General features: G+C 50.5%; 1 protein-coding gene across 1 annotated transcript in view; it reads left to right on the top strand.

Annotated features, from left to right (window-relative positions):
• The first annotated feature begins 902 nt into the window (after positions 1–902).
• Positions 903–27971, top strand: part of LOC143974381 (uncharacterized) — a 44821-nt gene continuing 17752 nt past the window's right edge. The window contains exons 1-2 of the transcript XR_013272203.1: positions 903–981; positions 3853–4140. The gene's annotated coding sequence lies outside the window, so the exon portion shown is untranslated. The remainder of the gene's footprint in view (positions 982–3852; positions 4141–27971) is intronic.

Below are 27971 nucleotides of genomic sequence, written 5' to 3'. Positions count from 1 at the left end.
TACGCCGGACTGCACGCTGAAAAAGTCCGCTGAAGCCCACACACGAGCGGATTGTCCGCTGAAATGTGTTTCGACGGACTAAGTACGCCATACAGTCCGCCCGTGTGTACACGGCATTAGTGGCAGCCAATGGAGGGATTGGCAGAGAGGGGTAGCAGACACTGAGCAGTTTGTAAGGTTTGTAAGGTGGAGGAGTCTGGTAGCAGCATTCATGATCGACTGAATAGGGGATACTAGCCTGTTTAAAAGTAAGCCAATGAGGAGGGAGCTGCAATAGTCGAGGCGAGAGATAACCAGTGAGTGAATTAGGAGCTTTGTGGTGTCATTGGTTAGGAAGCGGCATATTTTGGAGATGTTGTAGAGGTTGAGGTGTTAAGCTTTGAAAAGTGATTGGATGTGGGGCCAAAAGGACAGTTCAGTGTCCAGGATAAAACCTAGCACCCTGGCATGTGGGGATGGATTGATGGTTGTACCATTGATCTTGACAGAGAAGTCAGGGGAAGGGGCACAAATGGGGGAGGAAAAATTTTGAGACTAATATGTCGGTCAATAAATTAGTGATACGTGAGGAGGTTGATGTTGTGAGCTGAGGGGTAGAGAGATAGATTTGGGTGTTGCCAGCATAGAAAGATATTGAAAGCCATGAGATGATATCAGCTGACCCAGGGAGGAGGTGTAAATAATAGGAGAGGTCCAACAACAGAACCTTGGGGGCAGGGCCGCCATCAGGGGGGTACAGCCATTACAACTATAAGGGGTCCACCCAGGCCAGAAGAAGGCAGGATTGGTGAAGGGGAACCGTGCTCTGCAGTACAGAAACGATCTCACAGTTTCTGCAATTATCAGGTCATTGATTTTAGACATTGAGCTCTTTACTGCCACCTCTGGCTACTATGTGCATGTGTACCCCTTGTGCGACAGTGATCTGCCTGTACTGCTTCTCAGCAACATGTCAGCTTTGTAAACACGAGCTGGGACCAGGTAGGAAGTTACAAGTATGGGCTGTGAAGGAAACGGAGGGGGCCTGTTTGTGTACAGGGAGGGGACAGAGGCTTGTGTGTGTACAGATTTGTGTATGAGCCATATACACAGGTGTGTGTGTGGGGAGGGGGCGCTGACATATATACAAGTGTATGGGGGGGGCTGACATATATACAGGTGTGTGTGGGGGGGGGGGCGCTGACATATACACAGGTGTATGGGGGGGATGCTGACATATACTCAGGTGTATGGGGGAGTGCTGACATATATACAGGTGTGTGTGGGGGTGCTGACATATACTCAGGTGTATGGGGGAGTGCTGACGTATATACAGGTGTATGGGGGAGTGCTGACGTATATACAGGTGTGTGTGGGGGGTGCTGACATATATACAGGTGTGTGCGGGGGGGTGCTGACATATATACAGGTGTATAGGGGGCACTGACATATATACAGGTGTATGGGGGGGCTCTGACATATACTCAGGTGTATGGGGGAGTGCTGACGTATATACAGGTGTGTGGGGGAGTGCTGACGTATATACAGGTGTGTGTGGGGGGTGTTGACATATATACATGTGTGTGGAGGGGTGGCTGACATATATACAAGTGTGGGGGGGGGCCTGACATATATACAGGTGTGCAGGGGGGGGGATGAAATATATACAGGTGTGTGAGGGGGACTGACATATATACAGGTGCATGTGAGGGGAGGCATTGATATTATATATATATATATATATATATATATATATATATATATATATATATATATATATATATATATACACACACACGAGTGTGTTTGGGCTGAAATATATACAGGTGTGTGTGAGGGGGCACTGATATATATACAGGTATGGGGGGGGGGCACCGACATATATACAGGTGTGTGTGGGGGAGTGCTGACATATATACAGGTGTGTGTGGGGGAGTGCTGACATATATACAAGTGTGTGCGGGGGCGCTGACATATACTCAGGTGTATGGGGGAGTGCTGACATATATACAGGTGTATGGGGGAGTGCTGACATATATACAGGTGTGTGTGGGGGTGCTGACATATATACAGGTATGTGTGGGGGGGGGGGTGCTGACATATATACAGGTGTATAGGGGGCACTGACATATATACAGGTTGTAATATTTGGGGGTTATTTTAGCTTAAGGGTAGAGCTTACCAGTGAGCTGAGTCCACGCCAGATATGCCGTTTTAAGGGCTTGTAGGCCCACTTTTATTAAAGAAAGAAAAGTCCGATAACAGAAGAGTTGCCCACAAAGGGGTTTCAGCTTTCCACAGCAATAATGTAAGTAGAACCAAAAATACCAAGCCACCTGGCTCTCTTTAGCAGCACTGCTGCTCAGACTTATGCTGCAGCCCTCTTGGCTCTGTAACAGAGTTCCTGTACACCCAGTACCTCAGCACTCTTTACTAGCTTCTTTTTCAGCCCACAAGCTTGGACCCTCTGTCTGCTCTGACAGACCAACCTGTGCAGACATGCACATTTCTCCCTTACTCGCCTGGACTCCTCGGGAGGGTGGAACCCAGAACCATGGTCTTGGCTCTGTTATAAGCCCAGGACCCACCTGTGCAATCATCCAGCCAGACTTCTGGCTGTTCCCAAAACCCGGTCCCAGGATTGGAGATTCCGTCCCACCCATAACACTATGGAATCTCCAGGCTACAGGTACCAAACTGGATTCTTGAAAACAATGAGGAAACTGAAAAGCCAGTTTCCTCACAAACAAAGAACTTTCCTGGAGCCCCTCAACCTGCCTGGTTGAGAACCCTGCATTCTTCTGCTGGTGGGGTACCATACTACCACAAGGTGTATGGGGGGGCGCTGACATATACTCAGGTGTATGGGGGAGTGCTGACGTATATATACAGGTGTATGGGGGAGTGCTGACATATATACAGGTGTGTGTGGGGGGTGCTGACATATATACAGGTGTGTGGAGGGGTGGCTGACATATATACAGGTGTGTGAGGGGGACTGACATATATACAGCTTATATATACACACACACACACACACACGAGTGTGTGTGGGCTGAAATATATACAGGTGTGTGTGAGGGGGCACTGACATATATACAGGTGTGGGGGGGCTGACATATATACAGGTGTGTGTGGGGGGGGCTGGCGAATATACAGGTGTGAGGGGGCAGACATATATACAGGATTGGGGAGGGCTGAGTGCGTACAGGTGAGGTGGCCGGTGTGCGGATTCGGTAGAATAGCCCATAGGCAGGCCCTGGGGAATGTTGGTGGTCAGGCTTGGGCGGGGCCCAGGTCTAAAGCTGTGTAAGGGGCCCAAAAATTTCTGATGGCTGTCCTGTTTGGGGGACCGTGACGGAGAAAGGAAGAGGAGAAGAGGAAGTAGATGTGACACTAAGGGATATGTAGTATGAGATCCAGCAAAGAGCACAGTCATGGAGATCAAAGGAGTAGTGTTTTTTGAGGTGGAGGGAGTGGTCAACCATATCAAAGGCAGCCAAAGGGTCCAGAAGTAGGAGTACAGAATAGTGTCAATTTTCTTTTTGCTGTTAGTAAGTCGCTTGTGAGTTTTAGGAGAGCAGTTCCTGTGGAGTGTTGAGGGTAAAATCCAGATTGAAGGGGATCAAGAAGGTTATTCTTAATGACAGTGGTGGCTAGTGCTCCATTGGTTGAGGGAGGGACCTGACCACGGACCCCCCCCCCCCCCGCACCATACTCACACTCTTAGTCGCTAGCTCACTCACCCTACTGACAGGTGGGGCGGCGACGCTTTCCCCCTCAGTCTCCGTGTCTCAGCTCCATCAGGCCCAATACGTATAAAATGCAAAACTCCGGTGAGTGTAACAACATGTCCGCTTTACCCCTTCTTAGTGTATCCTTACTGTGGACAAGTGTGGGGTGTACCAAGATGGCGGCGACGGAACGTAACTTCCGTAGCAAACTGCGATGGGTCGCTGAATATGTTGTTACACCGCTGAGAGGACCCGAGAGTCGGCGCCATTTTTTAACTTCAAGACTGCAATGACAAGGCTGCAAATGACACTGGGACAAGGCTGCAAATGATACTGACAACGCTGCAATGACACTGGACAAGGCTGCAGATATATGGGCAAGGCTGCAGATGGACACTGATACGGCTGCATTGATGGGCATTTAAATGTAAGTTTTTTCTTTAAACTTCCCTCCTAAATGTTTTTTTCCTTAAAAGTCCCCCCTAAACTTGGGGTGCGTGTTATACGCCAATAAATACGGTAATGTATAGAAGGTAGAGCCCGAAAGTGACTCAAGCCCAGGGGCCCCCACCACCCTAAGTCCTGCCCTGGCACCAGTTTTGCCCCTTCATATGCCAATCTGACGATGGGTTTATGGGAGTCCTCCTATATTTGGCAAAATAACCCTTTCCTCTCCAATATCGTGTTTTAGGGAATGTATATTGATGATGTCATCATTAATGATGTGTATAGGGATTACTAATGCGCAAACCACATAGGGTAATAACAAAATTTAAAACGAATTAAAGTAGCTGCCAACAAAAAAAAAGATGTTCACACACTAAACATAAATTGAAATAAATAGGAATGTGGCGCTTACTGAGCTAAAATGAAATAAACTTTAGTATTAATGATGATAGATAAAAAATTACAAATATAATAATATCAAATATCCACTGAAAGTGATTGTGCAAAAAAAATTGCAAAAATAGCAAATAGGTAAATAAAGTGCAAAGTGCTGCAAGTCTCTTTATAAAGTGCAATAAACTCCAAACAAGGTGCTAGATCCAAACACGCAGACCACTTCATTCAATGTAAAGTGCATGTGCCACAACCTAGCAAGCTTCCTCCATCCAGTGTGTGTGATAAAGTTTCCCCCAGCCTCTCACGTCATGAATCTAATAAATAAGCCAAACTTGAGCAATCCACACTGGCCGATCGGGCCCTGGCAGATCGATCCCGCGATTATTCAGGAACAATCAAACTCTCAGGATGACAACGCTCAGTGACATGGAAAGGGAAAAGAGCCGTAGTGACGTCACTTCTGATCGCGGCTGAGATCGGAAGTTTTTTCCTGTTTGTTATATGCTGTATTCCTGTTATACCAACTGTAAGTTTTTATCAACTATATTAAAAGTGTTATTTAAATACTGCACCATGGAGCCCTCCTCTTACTTTTCCATGTCACTGAGTGTTGTTATCCTGAGAGTTTGATTGTTCCTTGATTGTATATATATATATTTTTTGCACAAAGAACTTGTTTTGCACTGTTGGAATTCCCGAATTGCTATTTGTACTTTATGTTGTCATTTTTGCCAGATTGCAGCACTTTGAACTTTATTTGCTATTTTTGCTTATTTTTTTTGCACAATCACTTTCAGTGGATATTTGATATTGTTATATTTGCAATTTTTTATCTATCATTATTAATGTTAATGTTCATTTAGTTTTAGCTCAGTAAGTGCCACATTCCTATATATTTCAATGTATCATTAATGATGAGCGTCCTTCATTCTCTTTACTTGAACCCTACAGCCTAATGCCTTGTACACACGGTTGGACATTCCGACCACAAAATCCGTCGGATTTTTTCTGACGGAATTTGTCCGAAACTTGTGTTGCATACACACGGTCGGACAAAGTTGTCGGAATTACCGGTCATCAAGAATGCAGTGACGTAAAACGCGTACGACGGGACTATAAAAGGGAAGTTCAGCACCACGTGCGCCACCCTTTGGGCTCCTTCTGCTGATCTCGTGTTAGTAGAAGTTTGGTTAGAGACGATTCGTGCTTTTCAGACTTGCGCTTCAGATCTTTACTGCTCTACAGTTTGTGCTTGTTGGTGCATATCTGCTTATCAGTGCGTGTAGTCAGTTTGCATTTGTTTGTCATTGCAGCCTATATTTATATAGTACGCTTTGATACACAGTGCTTATTGTCTGCTCGTTTCTGGTTTTCAGTTCGTTCTTTCAGGCCTTGCTGTTTATTGGTGCTTTCTGTTAGTCCGTTCTGACAAGTTGACCGTTTTGAAGCCATGTTGCGTGTACTTACTCGTTGTAGAGTTCGTGTTGTGCAGGGGCTTGGTGTTGGGCTTTTAGCTTTGACACAAGCCCAGTCCATGAACAGGGTGAGGAGGAGTTCATGGAGCAAGAATTGGTTACTCCAGCGCGACCAATTCTCGCACATGCCTCTGCTTTGTGAGATCCAGGAGAATAATCCTGATGATTTCAAGAATTATCTCAGGATGACGGACCCTGTTTTTCACTGTCTGTTGGCTTTGCTGACCCCTTATATCAGCAGGCAGGATACCTGCATGAGGCAAGCCATCACTCCAGAGCAGAGGCTAGTTGCCACATGGCGGTACTAGGCGACAGGGAGAAGCCTTCAGGACCTCAAGTTCTCGACAGGCATCTCCCCCCAGGCTCTGGGGATCATTATTCCAGAGACCTGTTCTGCCATCATTCAGGTCATGCAAAAGGACTATATTAAGGTAAGATTTCTCCTTTAACCAGTTAACAACCGGTCCATAGCCGAATGACGTCTACAGGGCGGTTGCTTAACTCTGGGAGGACGTACTATGACGTCCTCCCAGAATTCCGCTCTTGCGCGCCCCCCTGTTGAGCGCACTCGAGAACATCCGGGACATCACGGATCACGGTAAACGGCCGCTCATTGCGGCCGTTTACCACGTGATCGCTTTGTCAAATGACTTGTCCCTCCCCTCTCTGTACCACTCAGTACAGTGTGTGAGAGGGGGGAGATCGATGGCAGCAGCGCTGTGGGCTAGATCTGTAGTGCCCACAGTGCTGCTCACTGACAATTAACCCAACAATGCTCTGCCAATACCCAGCAATGCCCTGCCAATACTCTGCAATACCCAGCAATGCCCTGCCAATACTCTGCAATATCCTGCGATGCCCTGTCAATACTCTGCAATACCCAGCAATTCCCTGCCAATACTCTGCAATACCCAGCAATGCCCTACCAATACTCTGCAATACCCAGCAGTGCCCTGCCAATACTCTGCAATGCCCTGCAATACTCTGCAATACCCTGCAATACCCTGCCAATACTCTGCAATACGCAGCCAATACTCTGCAATACCCTGCCAATACTCTGCCATCAACTGCCATACCAAGCAATACCCTACAATACCCAGTCATACTCGGTGATACCCTGCAATATCCACCCATACTCGGTGATACACTGCAATACCCAGCCATACTCTGCAATACCCAGCCATACTGAGCCATGCTCAGCCATACTCGGTGATACCCAGCCATACTGAGCCATGCTCAGCCATACTCGGTGATACCCAGCCATGCTCGGCCATGCTCAGCCATGCTCAGCCATGCTCGACTGTACACAGCCTCTGTATGTGGCCAGGCTATGGAAGTCTCATACATTTGGTATCCCCGTACTCAGGAGGAGTAGGAGAATCTATTTTGTGCTGTAATTTTTGGTATGCACATGTTATATGTTAGAAATAGTGTATAAATGGACAACTTTGCACCCACAAGGTCAGAAACCGATACACCTAGTACTTTGCAGGTGGGGGGGGGGGGGGGGCATTGATATGCCAGACAATGTCTGAGAGGCATTTTTTTAAATAAATTTCACTTTCAAACTGCAATAATATTTTTTTTCATTTACTGCTTGGGTTTGTTTTAGGTGTCTCCTAGCTTTTTTTTTTTTTTTTTTTGGGGGGGGGGGGCTTTTTCTTCAACAGTGCAAAACAAATTCCTGTGCGAGATGAGGTAACAGTCTCTTCTTCAGATAATATTATTATGTTGTGGGTCTGCTACACACACACCTTGTTTTTGTTGTTAATGTGTGTAGTGCATTACTGACAAAAATATTGCTCATTTTCAGCACCATAACAGAAATGTTTGGAGTCATGAAAATGGTATGATTGGGTAAAATTCTAAGGCACTGTGGGTGTTATTTAATAAAGGCAAATCCACTATGCACTCCAAGTGCACTGCAAAAGTGCACCTGAAACTGCACTTGGAGTGAAAAGTGGATTTGCCTTTAGTAAATAACACCCATTGTCACAGAAAACAACAACTTTAAAACAAATACTGCTTTTGCTCATTGAAAAAGGAAGCCACACATTGTTGATAATTAAACTTTTTACTCAAAGCACATTCAGATGTGCATTTATAAAAGGTTTTTACAACAAACCAACATATTTGGTGTATCTAACATTATTTTTGGTAACATTAATATAACTTGCCGTTTGTGTGGAAGCAGGAATGTATCAAAGTATAACATACAGAACTCAGGAACCTACAAAGTTCAACTTAGAAAACTGAAGACAATATCAGACATGAGTATGTCCAAACTGTGTTGATATTGCCTTCATCACATGGGGTGTCACCCCTGTAAAAGCCAAATTTGGAAGATGCACACAAATTGTGATTCAAACTGGGCATTTTGCTTCTGATCCCATGCCTAATGTCAACATGTGCTATCTCCCATCATGGGGGATCAATGTACGTGTTTTGGGGGCGCAACCCCTTCATCTCAGCCACATTAGTAGCGAGGAAGGGGTTGCGCCCACAAAACGCATACATTGATCCCCCATGATGGGAGATAGCACATGTTGACACACTGTGTGCATCTTTCAAATTTGGCTTTTGTCAAAATATAAAACTGTTTTTTAAAAACTAAAATCGATGCTAGCTTGTTTTGGGTCTTTCAGATTCTCCCTAAAACATCAATGATGTTCTTCATTTTTTGTTGAACATCATTGGTGTTTTTCTTGAGATGATCTAAATTGTGATTGTACCCCATTATCTTCCCGATGATGATCTGGGAACTTTCACTGGTAAAATGCGATTCTTCTTCCACAGCATCCACATCACCTAAAAATAAACCAAAAAACACGCCATGTATTATAAATATGCAGGCATACATCGATTACCTTACCTGAAGCTGTGATCTCAGACACTCACCTGTTGTGGTGCCAATTTCACCAATTTCAACAACCTCTCCTTCCTCCTCCTCCTCCTCTGCTTGTGCTTTTGGGATTTCCCCTTCTTTGGGGGGTGTGGGGTCCCTGGTGTCCTCAGACATTCCGAGTCTTCTCTCCCCCATGAGAATATAAAAAAGGAATACTTAGCACACAGATATTTGAGGGCAGACGTAGTAATATGAAACATTGCTTTGAAGTGTCGTACAATTGTCTTTTTTGGCAGAGTTCAAAGCTGAAAACATTATTTTGGAGACTTTCTAAAGCTGGAATACTTACCTGTTTTGTGCAAGTTTGACAGATGGAGACACCCCCTATAGTATCCACTGAAGCACATGTGTGGGATATCCTAATAAAAAGGGTGTTCTGGTTTCCCACACTAGTGCTCATGAGTCCAGATGTGTAAACAGCTACTGAGTGTCCTCTCCTTTACACTGAATCAAGTTTGCATTTTATTCTATTACAAAGCCCTCTAGACAACAAACTTCCTTTGACTAGAAATAGGCCTGAACAAATGTAGTTAACTGCAACTTTCCAAAACATCGTATTTGAAGTGGGCAAACGAACAATGTTTACTACAAACGATTGAACCCATGAACATGAAAGTGGCCATTTTAAACTGTACAACATTAAATAAAAGCACATGGAGCTGTATGCAATCAATATTAATAATATGAACACACGACAACTACTTACTTTTTTTGAAGAACTGGCATGAGCCTTCTGTACTGATCGTGCTCCCTCAGTTTCAGGTCTGACCAGCGTTTTCTTAGTTGATCCCTGGATTGTCATACCCCAAAATTCTTCTAAGGACTCTTCACAACTTTAGTCATGATCTTGGCCTTTCTGATATTTGGGTTTGGGTAAGGTCCATACTTCTCATCGTGGTCGTTCCGCTTCAATATGTCCACCATCTCCAACATCTCGACAAAAGACATATTTGAGGCCTTAAATCTTCTCCTCCGGGACCGGGACGTTTCTGGCTCCAGGCTTTACTCGTCCTCCTCCTTGTTAGTGGAATAAGTAGTGTGCACCTGCTGTGCCTCCGCCATGTGCTCTCCCTACTGTGATGAAAGAGAAGGGGCGGGGAACAGACTTGAAAGAACGTCAGGGGCGGGTGGAGTTTCACGCATGTGCACTCTATATAAACGCATGCGTCGAACGTACGATTTGTGAGCGGAGGAAGGAGGAACTGAAGCGCCGATCATTCAAACGAAGGAACAATTTTAACTTGGTACATCACTAGCCTATACTGCTTCTAGATTGAGGCTTATATTGGGACAAGATTAGGAGAGTTTAGGCTGACATTAGGGTTTGTCTTGTGTTGTGTCTTGCAGAGAATATGGATGGGTTCAACAATCATAGTTTCCTCCCCCTTTTCATAGACAAGTACAGGGAGCTGCCCTGTCTATGGCAAACAAAACACCTGTATTACAGCAACAAATTAAAGAGGCAGGCAGCAATGGAGAAACTGCTGGAGTTGGTGAAGCCAGTGGTCCCCACGGCAGACATCACCTATTTAAAAGCAAAAATTGGTGGCCTGAGTACATATCTGAGGGAGCGCAAGAAGGTCCAGGAGTCCATGAAATCTGGAGCTTCAGCAGATGACATTTATGTCCCCAGGCTGTGGTACTATGAGAGGCTGCATTTTCTGTCAAACCAGACTGAGGTCAGGGAATCACTCTCCACTCTTCTTTCCACGCTTCCTTCTACGCTTCATTCCACCCCTGCTGATGCTTCCGACACCCAACCTGGGCCTTCCAGCCAGGAAGAAGTTGAGGAGCCCAGCTTGAGCGAGGTATAGTATTGCTCTACATATTTTTGGAGTAAAAATGAATGATGTTAACTTGATTTTTGCTCACTAATTGCTGCTTTTATAAAATGTTTTACATATCAATAGACAGTAGTAGCCAAAATATTTGGGACAAGAATGAAAAATGCTGGGCTTCAGTCAAGAGCTGAAAATTGTGTGTGTTTGATGAACCAAAAACTAAAACTATGTCCCTTTTTCATACACAGGAAGACGTCAGCCTGGAGGAGGCCATGGAATGTGGCATCCAGGAGGTGGCTGTGGAATGTGGCAGCCAGGAAGAGGCAGGGGTTAGTGGCAGCCAGGATGTGGGCATCCCTAGGAGCCTGACAGAATCCCAGGTCCCTCCCCTCCGTCTTCCAACCAAAAGGGCCAGAAAGGGGGAACGTGGAGGAGTCATTGCTCAGGCTGATTCGGGAGGCTTCTGTGGCCCTGAAAGCCACCCCCACTCATCAAGAGGCCTTTTCTGACTTGGCTGCCTGCAAACTGCATGAAATGGAGGAGGGGCAACACCTCACATGTGAGGAAATCCTTTTCCAAACACTAAACAAGGGGGTGAGGGGCCAAATTACACCAAAAACACACCTGTGTGATTTGGACCATACTCCTCCTCCTCCTCCTTCTGCTACACCTCCAACACCACAGCCACAGCCTGGAAGGAAGCGTGGAGGGAAGACCAGAGTGTGATGACCTGGGTTCAGTCTGCAGGCTCTTGTATGACCACAGCCTGGGGACATAGATGTCATCTGCTGCTGTTCCTGATCTCTTGGACTTCTGGACCAGACTGTTCTCCCTTAGATATGGATTCCTCAGGCCACCCATTTTTGCCTCGAAATAATTGATGTGTGCCCTGGGGGCCAAAGGCTTCACCATTTTCACTAGCTTCTCCAGTGTTGCCTCCCTCTTTATTTGATTATGACACCTAATAAAGGTTTTTTTTGGTTAAATAAATACTTGCCTATGTGTTTTACTTCAAAAAGGACAGTTTATTTGTGAGTAGGCAGGTACATTTCAAAAATACAAGGTCAAATTAACAAGGGACACCAACACCAAACAACCTCCTCTAGATTAAAAAATAAAGAGATATGTAGCACTGACCCCCTGAAGGAGCGGCTGATTTAATTGGGCTTACCATTACCTTCTTAACCTCATGTATGTCTAGGGGTTTCCCGACGTAGATGGCCCAAGAACTGCAGAGACTGACACCAGATCCGCTTAAGGGATTTTTATTTGCAAGAAGAATAAACGAAACACAGTCTCTCAAAGTAGGGTTAGAGGGTTTAGGTAGAAAAGTCCAGGTACTCTTGGATCTAAGTCAAGTAGAAAAGAGTCTCTGACATTAGGAAAATCCAGAGAATAGCCATTCACAGCTGGATCCTCACCCTTATCGGATAGTCCTTCTCTCACTAGGCCTAGCAGCCAACAGGGTGCTCAAACAAAGAGAAGTCTCTGCCACAGACTTGCTATAGGACACTTGAATAAAGTCTCTGCCACAGACTTGTTGTAGAATAACTGAAAGATGTAGAAACTTAGAGAACCCTTGTACGGTACCCAGGCCCGGACTGGGACAAAAAATAGGCCCGGGCATTTCGCATTGAGCAGCCCATGACATGTTATCCGGCCCCTTCCCCACTCTCCTCCCTGACAGATCCCCTGAGAGGGGGAGGGGGAACCCACCAGAGGTGTGGGGGAGGGGTGAGGTGGGACCAGGAAAGAGCATGGGGGGGATGGAGAGCACAGGGAAGAACCTTGAGAACAAGGGGTGGGGCGAGAGCACAGGGGAGAGGTAGAGAACACAGGGAGGAAGAGGAGAGCACAGGGGGGCAGCATAGAGCATAGGGGGAGGTGAGGAGCACAGGGGGGCATTGGAGAGCATGTGGGGAGGTGGAGAGCACAGGGAGGGCGGCAAAGAGCACAGGGGGGCTGGCGGAGAGCATGGGGGGTGGCAGAGAGCATGGAGATGGGGGGTGGAGAGCATAGGGGGGTGGAGAGTATGGGGGGGTGGCAGAGAGCATGGGGGAGGTAGACAGTATGGGGGGATGGCAGAGAGCATGGGGGGAGGTGGAGAGTATGGGGGGGTGGCAGAGAGCATGGGGGGATGGGGGGAGGTGGAGAGTATGGGGGGATGGCAGAGTGCATGGGGGGAGGTGGAGAGTATGGGGGGATGGCAGAGAGCATGGGGGGTGGCAGAGAGCATGGGGATGGGGGGTTGGAGAGTATGGGGGGGTGGCAGAGAGCATGGGGGGAGGTGGAGAGTATGGGGGGAGGTGGCAGAGAGCATGGGGGGATGGGGGGAGGTGGAGAGTATGGGGGGATGGCAGAGAGCATGGGGGGAGGTGGAGAGTATGGGGGGGATGGCAGAGAGCATGGGGGGGTGGAGACCTTGTTGGGATGGCAGAGAGCATAGGGGGAGGTGGAGAGCATGGGGGGTGGCAGAGAGCATGGGGGGTGGCAGAGAGCATGGGGGAGGCGGAGAGTATGGGGGGTGGCAGAGAGCATGGGGGGTGGCAGAGAGCATGGGGGAGGCGGAGAGTATGGGGGGTGGCAGAGAGCATGGGGGAGGTGGAGACTATGGGGGATGGCAGAGAGCATGGGGGGGAGGTGGAGAGCATGGGGGGATGGCAGAGAGCATGGGGGGAGGTGGAGAGCATGGGGTTATGGCAGAGAGCATGGGGGGGAGGTGGAGACTATGGGGGGATGGCAGAGAGCATGGAGGGGAGGTGGAGAGCATGGGGGGATGGCAGAGAGCATGGGGGGAGGTGGAGACTATGGGGGATGGCAGAGAGCATGGGGGGAGGTGGAGAGCATGGGGGGATGGCAGAGAGCATGGGGAGGAGGTGGAGAGCATGGGGTTATGGCAGAGAGCATGGGGGGGAGGTGGAGACTATGGGGGGATGGCAGAGAGCATGGGGGGTGGAGAGCATGGGGGGGATGGCAGAGAGCATGGGGGGATGGTAGAGAGCATGGGGGGATGGTAGAGAGCATGGGGGGGAGGTGGAGAGTATGGGGGGATGGCAGAAAGCATGGGGGGAGGTGGAGAGCATGGGGGGAGGTGGAGACTATGGGGGATGGCAGAGAGCATGGGGGGAGGTGGAGAGTATGGGGGTGGCAGAGAGCATGGGGGGAGGCGGAGAGCATGGGGGGTGGCGGAGAGCATGGGGGGAGGTGGAGAGCATGGGGGTGGCAGAGAGCATGGGGGGATGGCAGAGAGCATGGGGGGAGGTGGAGACTATGGGGGGATGGCAGAGAGCATGGAGGGGAGGTGGAGAGCATGGGGGGATGGCAGAGAGCATGGGGGGAGGTGGAGACTATGGGGGATGGCAGAGAGCATGGGGGGAGGTGGAGAGCATGGGGGGATGGCAGAGAGCATGGGGAGTGCCAGAGAGCATGGGGGGGAGGTGGAGACTATGGGGGGATGGCAGAGAGCATGGGGGGTGGAGAGCATGGGGGGATGGCAGAGAGCATGGGGGGATGGTAGAGAGCATGGGGGGAGGTGGAGAGCATGGGGTATGGCAGAGAGCATGGGGGGATGGCAGAGAGCATGGGGGGGTGGCAGAGAGCATGGGGGGGTGGAGAGCATGGGGGGATGGCAGAGAGCATGGGGGGATGGTAGAGAGCATGGGGGGGAGGTGGAGAGTATGGCAGAGAGCATGGGGGGAGGTGGAGAGCATGGGGTATGGCAGAGAGCATGGGGGGATGGCAGAGAGCATGGGGGGATGGCAGAGAGCATGGGGGGTGGAGAGCATGGGGGGGATGGCAGAGAGCATGGGGGGATGGTAGAGAGCATGGGGGGAGGTGGAGAGTATGGGGGGAGGTGGAGAGTATGGGGGGATGGCAGAAAGCATGGCAGGAGGTGGAGAGCATGGGGGGAGGTGGAGAGCATGGGGGGAGGTGGAGACTATGGGGGATGGCAGAGAGCATGGGGGGAGGTGGAGAGTATGGGGGTGGCAGAGAGCATGGGGGGTAGCAGAGAGCATGGGGGTGGCAGAGAGCATGGGGGGAGGCGGAGAGTATGGGGGGTGGCAGAGAGCATGGGGGGAGGTGGAGAGCATGGGGGGTGGCGGAGAGTATGGGGGGTGGCAGAGAGCATGGGGGGAGGTGGAGAGCATGGGGGGTGGCAGAGAGCATGGGGGGATGGCAGAGAGAATGGCGGGAGGTGGAGACTATGGGGGGATGGCAGAGAGCATGGAGGGGAGGTGGAGAGCATGGGGGGATGGCAGAGAGCATGGGGGGAGGTGGAGACTATGGGGGATGGCAGAGAGCATGGGGGGAGGTGGAGAGCATGGGGGGATGGCAGAGAGCATGGGGGGGAGGTGGAGACTATGGGGGGATGGCAGAGAGCATGGGGGGGTGGAGAGCATGGGGGGATGGCAGAGAGCATGGGGGGGTGGTAGAGAGCATGGGGGGGAGGTGGAGAGTATGGCAGAGAGCATGGGGGGAGGTGGAGAGCATGGGGTATGGCGGAGAGCATGGGGGGATGGCGGAGAGCATGGGGGATGGCGGAGAGCATGGGGGTGGCGGAGAGCATGGGGGGTGGCGGAGAGCATGGGGGATAGCAAAGAATATGGGGAGATGGCGGAGAGCATGGGGGGAGGTGGAGAGCATGGGGGGAGATGGAGAGCATGGGGGGAGGTGGAGAGCATGGGGGGAGATGGAGAGCATGGGGGATGGCGGAGAGCATGGGGGGATGGCAGAGAGCATGGGGGGGAGGTGGAGAATATGTGGGGATGGCAGAGAACATGGGGGGAGATGGAGACTATGGGGTGCTGGCAGAGAGCATGGGGGGGAGGTGGAGAGCATGGGGGGGTGGCAGAGAACATGAGGGGGAGGTGGAGAGCATGGGGGGAGGTGGAGAGCATAGGGGGAGGGGGAGGTGGAGAGCATGAGGGGATGGCAGAGATAATGGGGGGATGGTAGAGAGTATGGCAGAGAGCATGGGGGATGGCAGAGAGCATGGGGGATGGCGGAGAGCATGGGGGGATGGCTGAGAGCATGGGGGGATGGCGGAGAGCATGGGGGGATGGCGGAGAGCATGGGGGAGGTGGAAAGTATGGGGGGGAAGTGGAGAGTATGGGGGGGTGGCAGAGAGCATGGGGGGATGGCGGAGAGCATGAGGGGATGGCAGAGAGCATGGGGGGATGGCGGAGAACATGAGGGGGAGGTGGAGAGCATGGGGGGAGGTGGAGAGCATAGGGGGAGGGGGAGGTGGAGAGCATGGGGGGATGGCAGAGATAATGGGGGGAGGTGGAGAGTATGGCAGAGAGCATGGGGGGTGGCAGAGAGCATGGGGGATGGCGGAGAGCATGGGGGGATGGCTGAGAGCATGGGGGGATGGCGGAGAGCATGGGGGGATGGCGGAGAGCATGGGGGGAGGTGGAAAGTATGGGGGGAAGTGGAGAGTATGGGGGGATGGCAGAGAGCATGGGGGGATGGTAGAGAGCATGGGGGGGAGGTGGAGAGTATGGCAGAGAGCATGGGGGGAGGTGGAGAGCATGGGGTATGGCAGAGAGCATGGGGGGATGGCAGAGAGCATGGGGGGATGGCAGAGAGCATGGGGGGTGGAGAGCATGGGGGGGATGGCAGAGAGCATGGGGGGATGGCAGAGAGCATGGGGGGTGGAGAGCATGGGGGGGATGGCAGAGAGCATGGGGGGATGGTAGAGAGCATGGGGGGGAGGTGGAGAGTATGGGGGGAGGTGGAGAGTATGGGGGGATGGCAGAAAGCATGGCAGGAGGTGGAGAGCATGGGGGGAGGTGGAGAGTATGGGGGTGGCAGAGAGCATGGGGGGTGGCAGAGAGCATGGGGGGTGGCAGAGAGCATGGGGGGTGGCAGAGAGCATGGGGGGAGGCGGAGAGTATGGGGGGGTGGCAGAGAGCATGGGGGGAGGTGGAGAGCATGGGGGGTGGCAGAGAGCATGGGGGGATGGCAGAGAGAATGGGGGGAGGTGGAGACTATGGGGGGATGGCAGAGAGCATGGAGGGGAGGTGGAGAGCATGGGGGGATGGCAGAGAGCATGGGGGGAGGTGGAGACTATGGGGGATGGCAGAGAGCATGGGGGGAGGTGGAGAGCATGGGGGGATGGCAGAGAGCATGGGGGGTGGCAGAGAGCATGGGGGGAGGTGGAGACTATGGGGGGATGGCAGAGAGCATGGGGGGGTGGAGAGCATGGGGGGATGGCAGAGAGCATGGGGGGGTGGCAGAGAGCATGGAGGGGAGGTGGAGAGTATGGCAGAGAGCATGGGGGGAGGTGGAGAGCATGGGGTATGGCGGAGAGCATGGGGGGATGGCGGAGAGCATGGGGGATGGCGGAGAGCATGGGGGTGGCGGAGAGCATGGGGGGTGGCGGAGAGCATGGGGGATAGCAAAGAATATGGGGGGATGGCGGAGAGCATGGGGGGAGGTGGAGAGCATGGGGGGAGATGGAGAGCATGGGGGATGGCGGAGAGCATGGGGGGATGGCAGAGAGCATGGGGGGGAGGTGGAGAATATGTGGGGATGGCAGAGAACATGGGGGGAGGTGGAGACTATGGGGTGCTGGCAGAGAGCATGGGGGGGAGGTGGAGAGCATGGGGGGTGGCAGAGAACATGAGGGGAAGGTGGAGAGCATGGGGGGAGGTGGAGAGCATAGGGGGAGGGGGAGGTGGAGAGCATGGGGGGATGGCAGAGATAATGGGGGGATGGTAGAGAGTATGGCAGAGAGCATGGGGGATGGCGGAGAGCATGGGGGATGGCGGAGAGCATGGGGGGATGGCGGAGAGCATGGGGGGAGGTGGAAAGTATGGGGGGGAAGTGGAGAGTATGGGGGGGTGGCAGAGAGCATGGGGGGATGGCGGAGAGCATGAGGGGATGGCAGAGAGCATGGGGGGATGGCGGAGAACATGAGGGGGAGGTGGAGAGCATGGGGGGAGGTGGAGAGCATAGGGGGAGGGGGAGGTGGAGAGCATGGGGGGATGGCAGAGATAATGGGGGGAGGTGGAGAGTATGGCAGAGAGCATGGGGGGTGGCAGAGAGCATGGGGGATGGCGGAGAGCATGGGGGGATGGCTGAGAGCATGGGGGGATGGCGGAGAGCATGGGGGGATGGCGGAGAGCATGGGGGGAGGTGGAAAGTATGGGGGGAAGTGGAGAGTATGGGGGGATGGCAGAGAGCATGGGGGGATGGCGGAGAGCATGAGGGGATGGCAGGGAGCATGGGGGGATGGCGGAGAACATGAGGGGGAGGTGGAGAGCATGGGGGGAGGTGGAGAGCATAGGGGGAGGGGGAGGTGGAGAGCATGGGGGGATGGCAGAGATAATGGGGGGAGGTGGAGAGTATGGCAGAGAGCATGGGGGATGGCGGAGAGCATGGGGGGATGGCGGAGAGCATGGGGGGATGGCTGAGAGCATGGGGGGATGGCGGAGAGCATGGGGGGATGGCGGAGAGCATGGGGGGAGGTGGAAAGTATGGGGGGAAGTGGCAGAGAGCATGACAGGGTGGCAGAGAGTATGGGTGCGGTGGAGAGCCCAGGGGGAGCAGCAGAGAGAAGCAGGATAGAAGGAGCGGTGGGGGCGGCTGCATATAGAAGAATAATTCTCTCCATCCTCCTCCTGCAGTCTCTGAATGCTTCTCCTCTCCCTCTCGCAGGCATTCCGCTACTGCAGGAGGAAGATGGAGAGAATTATTCTTCTATATGCAGCCGCCCCCACCGCTCCTCCTATGCAGTTTACAGGGGGGGGGGGGGGGGGGGCTGAACTCACGGTTTCTTTTCAGGCACTTCCGAAGGTGTCTGCTCTGGCTTCTCCCAGCACTGACGGCTAACCCATACGGGAGGCCGTACAGCCGCGCAGAGGCCGCCAAAGGCGTCTCATCTAGCTCCTCCCCCCCGGCGCCGATGGCTGAGTTTAACTGGCAGCCGGGCGGCCGAGGAGAGGCTGGATAAGCCCCGCAAGGACTTGCAGACTGGCGGCCCTATGGCCAATCCGGGCCTGATGGTACCAGTATCTTGCAGCCAGTCCAGTGATACCATACGAGATCAGATTTGCTTGGGGTCTTTCAACTTAGCCTCCAGACTGCTTCTGAGAAGCCAACCTTTGCGTGGCCCTCCCGAAGAGTCCTCCCCTGGATGCTTCTACAGTTGCTGGGCCTCTCAACAAACCGAGATGACACCAGACCACCTCCGAATCCTTCCTTCAGTTACTTTGTCTTGGGCCAGCCAGCCCTGAGACTTGAAATCGGGTGGAACCGCACCCCAGGCGATGAGAGCCCTGGGGGCTGGTCAGGAGGACCAGGACCTAACAGACAGAAAGCACTTCTGGACTGGAACCCCCGAAGCAGGTAATGTCAGCACCTTAAGTAGCCCCTCCCAGAATGCACAGCAAGAGTGACACTCCCACTGGGCTGGTTTCCGAGAGGGAACTGGCACTCAATGCACCCAACTGGACTGTGTTCTGGCACTTGCCAGAGATGACAGCGCCATCTATGGTCAAGCAGAACACAATGCAATCCAGCCAGACTTGCACTGAGACCAAAATTTAGTGTAATTGAACCCAAAACCAAACTATGGTTCCAGGAGTATTATATGACAAAAACACATAGCGCGTGCTCTTTAGGAGTCGGCGCTACAGATAATAATGGTGTTGTGGTAAGTTGAAACACAAAACACACCAAAAAAATTATGAAGATGAGCAAAATGTAAAAAAAAGTAGATCTTTATTAAAAAAGCAACCATAAAATAAAAAAATTAAAAGATAAAAATCCTAAATGATTCGGGAGATCTGACGAATAAAAATATTCTATTCATGAAATCAGGAAAAAGAATAAAGAAATAAGTCTGTGTGAATATGAGCAGCAAAACAGCTTCATTCTTCTAGCAATATAAAGAAAAAGAGAATGCGCTGCATTAAACAATTTTTAACATTGCAGCATGACGAATGTGCTAGATCCGTTATGAATGCTAGTTTTACCTGACCAAGCGCTTCTGTCTCATAATTTATTCTGAGCATGCATGCCACTTTGTACGTAGGACCAGGCTACACACTATCGGAATTGACACGATCGGATCACGTTGTTGTAAAAAATTTGAGATCCAGCTTTCAAACTTTGTGCATCGGAAATTCCGATGGAAAAAGTCAGATGGAGCCCACACACGGTCGGATTTTCCAACAACATGATCTGATCGCACATTTTACGTTGAAAATTCAGACCGTGTGTACAAGCCATAAGACTGGGAAGCCAATAAAGTTCATGTGTGTAAAGGCAGGTGTTCCAATACTTTTGGTAATATAGTGTATATACTGTATCTCACAAAAGTGAGTACACCCCTCACATTTTTTGTAAATATTTTATTATATCTTTTCATGTGACAACACTGAAGAAATTACACTTTGCTACAATGTAAAGTAGTGAGTGTACGGTTTGTATAACAGTGTAAATGTGCTGTCCCCTCATCCACTATCGTCTAAAACACTGGCAACAAAAGTGAGTACACCTCTAAGTGAAAATGTCCAAATTGAGCCCAAAGTGTCAATATTTTGTGTGGCCACCATTATTTTCCAGCACTGCCTTAACCCTTTTGGACATGGAGTTCACCAGAGCTTCACAGGATGCCACTGGAGTCCTCTTAAATGCCTTCAAGACGACATCACTGAGCTGGTGGATGTTAGAAACCTTACACTCCTCCGCCTTCCATTTGAGGATGCCCCAGAGATGCTCAATAGGGTTTAGCCAGTGGCGGAACTATAGGGATTGCTCCAGTTGCACTTGCGACTGGGCCCTGCCATTCTGCCACTGTGGGGGGGCATCTCCATCTGTGAGGGCAGGCGAAGATCGGCAGCTCTGTTGCCCATGGACGGCGGATCTCCCTGGGGCTTGTAGTTCTCTTCCTGAGTCTACACAGTGGAGAGGGAAGGAGCCTCTGACCCGAGTATCTAGCAGTTTCACTCTTCAGTGTACAAGTGAGTAGGCTCTGCTTGTACACTGTTACTGATTAATTCGCAGGTCAGAGGCTCCTCCCCTCGCCACTGTATACACTGGGGAAGATAACCACTAGTATCATGGAGATCCCACCGCCAGGTGGACACCATAGAGCTGCCGATCGTCGCCTCCCACCTGTCCAGCCCAGTTACCAGCCAGGTACAAGGGGGACCCCTGGAAAGGGGGGGGGAGCGGTCTGCGGACCCTGATGTAAGATGGGGGCCCTCTGGGGACACTAATGTAAGGGGGAGCTCTCTGGGGACACTAATGTTAGGGGGAGGTCTGGGGACACTAATGGAAGGGGGCCCTCTGGAGACACTAATGCAAGGGGGGCTATCTGGAGGCACTATTGTAAGGGGGGCTCTCTGGGGACACTAATGTAAAGGATGGCTCTCTTTGGATCCTGATGTAAGGAAGGGGCCCCCCTGGGGACACTGGTGTAGGGGGGGGCTCTCTGGGGACACTGATATAAGGGGGCTCTCTGGGGACCCTGATGTAAGGAGGGGCTCTCTGGGGACCCTGATGTAAGGAGGGGCTCTCTGGGGACCCTAATGTAAGGAGGGGCTCTCTGGGGACCCTGATGTAAGGAGGGGCTCTCTGGGGACCTTGATGTAAGGAGGGGCCCTTTGGGAACCCTGATGTAAGGAGGGGCTCTTTGGGGACCTTGATGTAAGGAGGGGGCCCTCTGGAGACACCGATGTAAGGAGGGGCTCTCTGAGGACCTTGATGTAAGTAGGGGCTCTCTGTGGACACTGATGTAAGGGGGGGCTCTCTGGAGACCCTGATGTAGGGAAGGGGCTCTCTGGGGACACTGATGTAAGGGGAGCTCTCTGGGGATCCTGATGTAAGGAAGGGGCCCTCTGGGGACACTGATTTAAGGGGGGCTCTCTGGGGACCCTGATGTAAGGAGGGCTCTCTGGGGACCCTGATGTAAGGAGGGGCTCTGTGGGGACCCTGATGTAAGAAGGGACTCTCTGGGGACCTTGATGTCAGGGAGGCTCTCTGGTGACCTTGATGTAAGGGAGGTCTCTCTGGGGACCCTGATGTAAAGAGGGGCTCTCTGAGGACCTTGATGTAAGGAGGGGCTCTTTGGGGACCCTGATGTAAGGGGGCTCTCTGGTGACCCTGATGTAAGTAGGGGCTCTCTGTGGACCATGATGTAAGGGGGGGCTCTCTGGGGACCTTGATTTAAAGGGGGTGCTCTCTGGGGACCCTGATGTAAGGAGAGGCTCTCTAAGGCCCTTGATGTAAGGAGGGGCTCTCTGGGGACCCTGATGTAAGGAGGGGCTCTCTGGGGACCCTGATTTAATGAGGGGGCTCTGGAGACCCTAATGTAAGTAGGGAGGCTCTGTGGGGACCCTGATGTAAGAAAGGGCTCTCTGTGGACCATGATGTAAGGTGGGCTTTCTGTGGACACTGATGTAAGTAGGCAGGCTCTCTGGTGACCCTGATGTAAGGGGAGTCTCACTGGGGACCCTGATGTAAGGAGAGGCTCTCTAAGGGCTTGATGTAAGGAGGGGCTCTCTGGGGACCCTGATGTAAGGAGGGGCTCTCTGAGGACCCTGATATAATGAGGGGGCTCTGGGGACCCTAATGTAAGTATGGAGGCTCTGTGGGGACCCTGGTGTAAGGGGAGGCTTTCTGGGGACCCTGATATAAGGGGAGGCTCTGGGGACTAAGATGTAAGTGGGGAGACTCTCTGGTGACCCTGATTTAAGGGGAGGCTCTCTGGGGACCTTGATGTAAGGAGGGGCTCTCTGGGGACCTTGATGTAAGGGGGGCTCTCTGGGGACCCTGAGGTAATGACCCTAATTTAAGTAGGGAGGCTCTCTGGGGACCCTGGTTTAAGGGGAGGCTCTCTGGGGACCCTGATGTAGGGGGAGGCTCTCTGGGGATCCTAATGTAAGTGGGGGATTAGCACCCAGATATGTAACGATTATATATATACACACACACACACACATGTACAGTATCTCACAAAAGTGAGTACACCCCTCACATTTTTGTAAATATTTTATTATATCTTTTCATGTGACAACACTGAAGAAATGACACTTTGCTACTTTGCTACAATGTAAAAGTAGTGAGTGTACAGCTTGTAGATTTGCTGTCCCCTCAAAATAACTCAAACACACAGCCATTAATGTCTAAACTGCTGGCAACAAAAGTGAGTACACCCCTAAGTGAAAATGTTCAAATTGGGCCCAAAGTGTCAATATTTTGTGTGGCTACCATTATTTTACAGCACTGCCTTAACCCTCTTGGACATGGAGTTCACCAGAGCTTCACAGGTTGCCACTGGAGTCCTCTTCCACTCCTCCATGTTGACATCACGGAGCTGGTGGATGTTAGAGACCTTGCGCTCCTTCACCTTCCATTTGAGGGTACCCCATAGATGCTCAATAGGGTTTAGGTCTGGAGACATGCTTGGCCAGTCCATCACCTTTACCCTCAGCTTCTTTAGCAAGGCAGTGGTCATCTTGGAGGTGTGTTTGGGGTTATTATCATATTGGAATACTGCCCTGTGGCCCAGTCTCCGAAAGGAGGGGGTCATGCTCTGCTTCAGTATGTCACAGTACATGTTGGCATTCATGGTTCCCTCAATGAACAGTAGCTCCCCAGTGCCGGAGCAATCATGCAGCCCCACACTCCCACCACCATGCTTGACTGTAAGTAAGACACACTTGTCTTTGTACTCCTCACCTGGTTGCTGCGACACATGCTTGATACCATCTGAACAAAATAAGTTTACCTTGGTCTCATTAGACCACAGGACATGGTTCCAGTAATCCATGTCCTTAGTCTGCTTGTCTTCAGCAAACTGTTTGCAGGCTTTCTTTAGAAAAGGTTTCTTTCTAGGACAACAGCAATGCAGACCAACTTGATGCAGTGTGCAGCATATGGTCTGAGCACTGACAGGCTGACCCCCCATCCCTTCAACCTTTGCAGCAATATTGGCAGCACTCATAAGTCTATTTCCCAAAGACAACCTCTGGATATAACGCTGAGCACGTGTACTCAATTGATCATGGCAAGGCCCGTTTTGAGTGGAACCTGTCCTGTTAAACCGTTGTATGGCCTAGGCCACCGTGCTGCAGCTCAGTTTCAGGGTCTTGGCAATCTTCTAATAGACTAGGCCAGTGATGGTGAACCTTGGCACCCTGGATGTTTTGGAACTACATTTCCCATGATGCTCGTGTACTCTGCCCCTCCATCGAGCAAGTAATAATACGGTCGATCTCATGTTCTTGTTAGGTACTAGATGAAGTGAACTTCTGAGTACGTCTTTGTGTGCAATCATTGATGGAACACACACTAAATCATCTACATTGATAGTAATCTGTGAGGTTTTCAAAGAAGCCTCTCCTAATGGTGGGAGGATCCAAAACATTTGGGGCCAATACTGGATCATTTCCCAAGAGGTGCTAAGATTTCCCCCAAATTGGTCTTTAAAGAGTCAACAGCCTGTTCCAAAGATTGGTCAGCACCCGTGCAATTGCACTTGATGCGAAAAAAATTGACTCTTGGTAACAGAACAGAGCCAAGGCTCATGATGACAACTATCCACTGGTATGTATGAATTGTGATCCATACTTTAAAAAAAAAGTGGAAGATTTAAAATGATCTTGACATATTGTTATGTTAAGGTCCAAAAAATGAATATTAGACTGACTTGCCTCGAAGTTTAGATGAATACCCCTAGTATTGTTATTGAGATGTTTCATGAAACACTCAAGTTCATCCTGAGTCCCATCCCATAGGAGGAGGATGTCGTCAATGTACCTAGCCCACAGCCGCAGCTGGGGTCTCTAGCCAGCAGAGATGACATCCTCCTCCTACAGGGCTATAAAAAGGTTGGCCAAACTGGAGGCATATTTAGACTCCATGGCCACACCACGATCTTGGCGATAAAATTGCTTTTCGAACCAGAAGTAATTATGGGATGCTGCATACTCTAAAAGTTCCATGATGAAACAGATTTGCTCATTGAACAACCCAGAATCATGTCTAAGACAATACTCCATGGCAAAGAGACCCAATTCATGAGGTATTATTGTATAGAGTGAAATTATGCCTGCCGTGACAATCCACATATTGGTATTAGGGGTATACCTAGACAAAAGATTGATTATAAGTCTGGAATCCTTAACATAGAAGGGCATCTTAGCCACCAAGGGCTGGAGGAAAAAAAACAATGTACCTGCCCACCCGGGGTGTGATGGAATCAATCCCACTCACGATAGGATGTCCTGGGGAGCAGGTAAGATGTTTATGAATTTTGGGCAGGTAGTATATAACAGGGGTGCGAGGTGCCTTGGGGATGAGATACAATTTCTCTTTTTTATTAATAATTCCATTAGTAAATCCTTTTTGTATAATACCATCCAGTGTTGTCTGGTAGGTGATCTTAGGGTCGGAAATGAGAGGGGTATATGTATCACAGTCTCCTAAGATCCTATGCATTTCTGCCATATAATCACCCCTATTAAGAACCACAATGCCCCCCATTTGTCTGCAGGTCTAATGACCAACTCCTTATTATCACATAAAGAGTCTAAACCCGCCTTCAATGCCTGACTGGTTCTGGCCTTTTTGATGGGCATCTTATCAAGATCCCTGAGTAGAACATCCCTAAAAACCTTTAGGGAAGGAGCCATAAATTATAGGGGTCGCTGAGATTGCCATGGCGACTGGGCCCCTTACTGCAGGGGGCCCTTGAGAGCCCCCTATATGGCTGCAGGGGCGGCTGAGACAAGCTCCCCGATAATCAGCCGATACCGAACTGTAATCTGCACTGTGCAGGGAGCTCCTCATATTAACCTAAAGTGAAAGCATGGTGTGAGCTGTGCTCTTTGTCTCCCCCTACAGTGCAGTACCCGGCAGGAAGAGCTAAGGTAAAGGTCTGCCTTTTTTTCTAAGACTATCTATCTACTGTATTTGTGTTTATGTGTGTGTGGGTGTGTGCATGCATGTGTGTGTGTGCATGTATGTGTATGTATGCATGTATGTATGCATATGTATGTGAGTTTGCATGTATTTGCATGTGTTTAACAGTGGCGGTGCATCCACAAGGGCTCACAGACGCCGTCCCCTCTCTCCAGCCACCCCCTCTATGACCAATGCATAGATGCATCCATATGTAGGTGTCTGGCCCCTTTTCAGGCACCAGGCGCCTGAATTACAGAGGCAGGGTTGTTTTTGAAGCACCTGATTAGAACCATAGGCTCTAATAGGCTTCAAAATAGGTGAACTGTGAGCGCCATGTTTGACCCTCACAGTCGACCCAGGTGTGTTAGAAAAGTGAATTAAAATTCACTTTCCTAACACTGGACCACCTCTCCACCAATCAGGTGTGCTGCTCTGTTACCTGTCACCTGATTGGCTGAAATGATAGGCGTGGCTATTGGACGCCTATCAGGAGGAGAGGACGGGAGATGAGGACAGCAAGAGACGCATGGAGGACCCCGCATGTGGCCATCACCCGCTGCCCCACCGAGACAGGACGGGCAGATGGCGAGCGGGCAGGGGGGATTCGCAGTGGCAGCATTCAATGGCACACTGGCAGCATTGAATGGTCACAGTGGCAGCATTTGATGGGCACAGTGGTGGCATTTGATGGCACAGTGGGGGCATTTGATGGCAGATTTTGATGGCCACAGTGGCAGCATTTAATGGGCACACCGGGAGCATTTGATGGGCACACTGGCGGCATTTAATAGGCACAGTGGCAGCATTTTATGGGCACAGTGGCAGCATTTGATGGCACAGTGGCGGCATTTGATGGCAGAGTTTGATGGGCACAGTGGCAGCATTTGATGGGCACAGTGGCGGCGTTTGATGGGCACAGTGGCAGCGTTTGATGGGCACAGTGGCAGCATTTGTTGGCACAGTGGCAGCATTTGATGGGTACAGTGTTGACATTTGATGGCACAGTGGTGGCATTTGATGGGCACAGTGGTGGCGTTTGATGGCACAATGGCGGTGTTTGATGGCACAGTGGCAACATTTGATGGGCATAGTGGCTGCAGTTGATGGGCACAGTGGCTGCAATTGATTTTTTTTTCATAATTTTTCAGTTTGCTTGTGCCCCCCTAAAAATTTTGAGCACCAGCTCTATATGTGCATTTTTTTATATAAATATATATATATATATATATATAAATATATATATATATATATATATATATATATATATATATATATTATTTTTTTTTTTTTTTTTTTTTTTTATTGCTTGTTCATAGTACCAGCAGAAAAATTCTGTTCCTCCGAAAAGCGATCCATGCTAGGATCGCTTTTCAGAGGCATTTGACAGTCGGTAAAGAGGCAATATGTCGCCTACTGACTGCCTGTTTTAACCCCCTTAAATGCATCATCAATATGCTGCAACTGCATGCAATGCACACAGTTGCAGGGTGGTGGTAGTGCAGCCCCATTCACCTAGGGGTATACTTTAAGGATGCCCTGACTGGAAAAAGATTGAGAAACACCGACATAGAGGAACCAGTCTCTCCATTTTCCTCCTGCAGCTGTTGAATGCCTGTGGGAGGGAGAGGAGGAGAAGCAGGGGAAAATTGAGAAATCGGTTCCTTTATATGCAGCCACCCACTTGTCACCAAGCCCTGGTGTCCCACCATCGGGCTCAGAGAAAATAGCCTTGTGTGGGGGTCAGGGGGCCCTCCATGGTTTCTTGCATCGGGGCCCTGAGGGTTATAGTTACGCCACTGGAAGGAGCTAATGCCCCAGGGGGGTTAAAAAAGGAGGCGTTACAAAGTCCTGAATGTTTATAGTCAGTAGACACTTTTTTATTGTCTCCAATAGGGTTAGAAAGCTCATACCTTTTGATGTTTAGTTTGCGAATACTTTTATGTATATCCATGTAGGTCTCAAATTTATTGATTTATTTATTTATTTTTGTCAAGCACCAGTTTCTCAGATTGACTCAGAGTTACTGTGCTAAGGTTGAAAATGCCTGTCCCTATTACAGCCTTTTTCTCTTTTGCTCGTATCCTTCTCCCCCCCTCTGGTTCCTCTCCTTTGTCTACAGCTCGCTGTGAAAACCCCACTGATGTGGGTCTTGGCCAAAAGAGCCTGGACCACCTTGTATAACACCACCACCATTGGTAGGGTAATAAGGTGCTGTAGGGGCCCCATTTTCCCTAGGTGGATATGGGATTACATCCCTCTCTACATAGTCTCCAGACGGACCCTCTATGTCCCATAAGGGAAAAAAAACAGTTTTGCATAATACCTCCAAAGCCAT

This window comes from Lithobates pipiens, unplaced genomic scaffold (genome assembly GCF_037356315.1).
Source record: "Lithobates pipiens isolate NorthernLeopardFrog02 unplaced genomic scaffold, aLitPip1_a1.2 Scaffold_13, whole genome shotgun sequence".
Classification (NCBI taxonomy): domain Eukaryota; kingdom Metazoa; phylum Chordata; class Amphibia; order Anura; family Ranidae; genus Lithobates; species Lithobates pipiens.
This window is presented reverse-complemented; position numbering and strand designations above follow the sequence as displayed.